Below are 3,974 nucleotides of genomic sequence, written 5' to 3' on the forward strand. Positions count from 1 at the left end.
GGGGGGTCATCAGCCAGGTGGCTAGGCCATATCGGTTATCACCAAGCATCCAGCATTGTCCTTGTGGCTGACTCTTAAAGATGTCAGAGACAGCGCTCTCACGCAGGATGTGAGCCTCTTTGAAGGTGCCCGGACATTTGGCATTCACTGCCATGATGATCTGGTTGTGGTCGACAACTAGTTGGACCTTCAGAGAGTGAAATCCTTTTCTGTTATGAAAACACTCCGGGTCCTGAGAAGGTGGCCGCATGGTGATGTAAGTGCACTGTATAGCTCCCTGCACCCTGGGGAACTTAGCAATGCGGTAGAATGCTCCAGCCCTATCAGTCTGAGCCTCCGTGGTCATGGGGAAGCTGATAAAGTCCATCCTTATCGCATACAGGGCTTCCTTGACCTGTCTAATGCAGCGATGGGTTGCATGGTGAGACAGAGGGCAAATCTCGACTGCGGAGGCCTGAAAGGAATCAGACGCGTAGATAGGCAGTGCCGCGGTGACCTTGACCTCGACCGACACTGATGTCCTGATGTCAGGTTGCATATGTGGCCTGATGAGCTCACGTATTTCATTGATCACCACCTTGTGGAAGTGCAGTCTCAGAAGACAGGTGTAGTTGGACACGGTGAGGTAAGACCTCTTTTCCCTGTCCATGCGGGGGGTGTATGGTCTGGCCCTCCTCCTCATTTTTGCACGTCTTAAATTGAGGACATAATGATGTGCATCACACATTGAGCCATCTGCACTCTGCAGCATCTGCGTATTAATCGATGCAGGCTGAGAAATGGCTGGCCCCATTGCAATGAAGGTATAATTGCAATTGATCAGAAGCAATAATTTCCTCACTAAAATACCCCTAGAGTCAACCCCCAATAGTCCAGAGTCTGAAAATATGTCTATTGAGATGTTCACTTCACCTGAGAAGAACTCCAGAGTCAATGCAAACTCCCCGAAGTTTAAGCAGCCTTTTGAATGAAGCGACCTGCGATTTTAAAAATGGCAACCACACTGTTGGCTTTAGTTCAGAACAGTTCCACTTTTTCTGGGCGATTTTTTGGCGAGCGATATTGTGGGTGATGTGTGCAAGGTGGTGAAAGTGACGCTGGGTAATCTCCTGGATGTTAGTTTCGCCAAATGTGGTCTTTACGACAAAAAAAAATGGCCGGGCGATATTATTGAATCTCGGCGTTAATTCCGTGCTGAAAGTAACGCTGGCCGATATTATGGGCATTGATTTTGCCCATTCTGATGATTCCGCCCAAAAAAAGTGAGCGGGCGGTAATATTTTTTCCCGGCGTTAAGCACATGGGAAAAGTAACACTCGGCGATAAGTTTCCGAAAAATGCATGTCAGTTTCCATTTTGTGCCAAAATGAACGATATATGGGTGTTACACGTCATTTCAGCTTTAAAATGGACGATAAATGGGCATTATGCATCGCAAAATAATGGAGGTTCTAGCCCATAGAATTGAAGAGATTAAGAAAAAAATTCTGGCAGTACTTATAGAATAATGGTTATCCAGCTCAAAGGCACATGAGCGATGTGGCTGGAAAGTGAAGGAGAAACAGGCGGTCTTTGCCATTTAACGCTAAGGAACAAATTTCTACAGATAGTTTCAGGTGATGTAAGACCTTCCTTTTTTTTTTACTTGCAGTTAATACACTATGCTTAATATACTCCCTCTGCATTGCACTCCCTCTACGCTGCACTCAAGTCTCAACCATCATCATCATCATCATCATCATAGCCTTCTGACCACAAATTGAGAGTGTTGTCAAATTGTCGCTTACTGGTATCAGAACAGAGGGTTTTGTTCCTTAAAACCTACCTCTTTGCCCAAGCTTTTGTCCACCGACTATCTCCTTATGTGGCTTGATGTCAAAATTTGTTTGATGACGCTCTTGTGAAGCACCTTGGGACATTTTACTACATTAGAGTGCTATATAAATGCAAGTTATTGTGGATGTTTCGACCACAACATTAAAAGTAACTCCTTTTCCAAAGATCCTTTCTGGGGAAAAATGGACCCATGAAAATCCTGAAATGTGTCAGTGGGATATCACTCTGGCCAGAGACAGGATTGACTTGACACTTTACAGCCAAGCATAATTAGGACTTACAATTAATGACACACTGTCTCAAAATACGTCACACACAATAACTATTTTCTGAAATGCGCTGACTGTTTTTATGTGGTCACACAATAGCAGCCATTTTGCACCAGCAACATCCCACAGATAATGAGGTGGCATTGGTTGAGGAAGGAATGTTGACCAGGACACCAGGAGAACTCCCTGCTCTTCTGCAAATAGTATCAATGTCTACCTGAACCATCAGAACCAACTTGATTTGAACCTGAATGTTTTGGACAATCAGACCTTGGATTTGTCCCATGGTGCCTCGCCTCAGTACCTGGCCTTGTTCCGCCAATTTACTTCACAGGTCAATGCACAGTAACTGGGCTTCTGTCTGCTCAAACAAGAAGGACCTTATAAAGCTGGAATCGATCAGTAACAAACTTTATTTCACAGATCCATTACTCTTAGAATCGAGTGCCGTTTGTAGCCTTCTGTTAGTGGTGAAACTGTCAAGTGCAGCCATCGCTAATGGCAACAGAACAGCTTCTCTCATAACTTCCATAACTCATGCTTATTTCAGATTAGAAACATCAATACTCAGCAACAGCATCCTTCAGAATGATTACAATGTTTAATATCTTGTTTTATTAACAATGTGCCCCCTGTAGATTAATTAGTATAATCAGATGGATCTATCAGTTACCAGCATTGTGAAAACAAGATCAACAACCACAACAACAATGAGATCAAACAAAATATTGAGTCCACATGGATTTACCTGATTAACCCATTGAAAAGTTTGAGTGATCTAATAAATAAAATGCTAAATAAAACCTTCTGACTCTGACCTTGAGTGCACCCTTCCTGAAGAAGACTCATGTGATAATTTATTTTTCTTTTTTTTTTCGTTGCCAATCTTTCCAATTCTTTGTCAGATCACAAACGCCAGAGGTCACCTTGCACACATCAAGGATCACTCTGCGCCAATGCTCTTAGCCAAAAGGCCGAGAGCCACTGCACCGTTCCTGGAAGTACTGCAATACCAGGTTCGTGCCATGGAGGTGGATGGGTCAGGCCCCCCACACACCTCCGTGGAGGTGGATGGGTCAAGCCACTCCACCCACCTCCTATTTCCAAAAAGCATAGGAGAATCACCTTCCTGATCCAGGGAGAACCACGTTGGGGTCATGGTTACTCCCCTGTCAGGTCAGTTATGCATGATCTTAGCCAAAAGGCCGAGAAGCTACTCATGTGATAATTTTTTTATTTTTTTTTTATTCGTTGCCAATCTTTCCAATTCTTTGTCAAATCACAAACGCCAGAGGTCACCCCGCAAACATCAAGGACCACTCCGCGCCAATGCTCCCAGCCAAAAGGCCCAGAGCCACTTCACCGTTCCTGGAAGTACTGCAACACCAGGCTCGTGCCATGGAGGTGGATGGGTCAGGTCCCCCACACACCTCCGTGGAGGCGGATGGGTCAAGCCACCCCACCCACCTCCCACCTCCAAAAAGCATAGGAGAACCACCCTCCCGATCCAGGGAGAACCACCCCGGGGCCATGGCTACTCCCCTGTCAGGCCAGCCACGCACGATCCTAGCCAAAAGGCCGAGAACATGTGATAAATGTGTTACCTGCTGTGGTACTGAGCTATATAGACCAGAAGGTTCCACAATGAAATCCTAGGCTGTGCTGACTCACTGGGCTTAACCAGATAGTTAAGGTGGTTAGCACAATTGAAGCCCATGGGATTAAAGGGGCAGTGGCTGTGTGGATAAGAAATTGACTAAGGGACAGAAAGCAGCAAGTAGTAATGAACGGTTGTTTTTCAAGCTGAAGAAAAATATGCATTGGTGTTCCCTAGGGGTTGGTGTTAGGACCACTGCTCTTTTTGATATA

General features: G+C 45.2%; 1 pseudogene; it reads right to left on the reverse strand.

Moving 5' to 3' along the window:
- Nucleotides 1-3,084: 3,084 nt before the first annotated feature.
- On the reverse strand, nucleotides 3,085-3,322 carry LOC139267601 (U2 spliceosomal RNA; annotated as a pseudogene).
- Between the last annotated feature and the right edge of the window lie 652 nt (nucleotides 3,323-3,974).

The sequence above is a fragment of the Pristiophorus japonicus genome, chromosome 7 (genome assembly GCF_044704955.1).
Source record: "Pristiophorus japonicus isolate sPriJap1 chromosome 7, sPriJap1.hap1, whole genome shotgun sequence".
Classification (NCBI taxonomy): Eukaryota; Metazoa; Chordata; class Chondrichthyes; family Pristiophoridae; genus Pristiophorus; species Pristiophorus japonicus.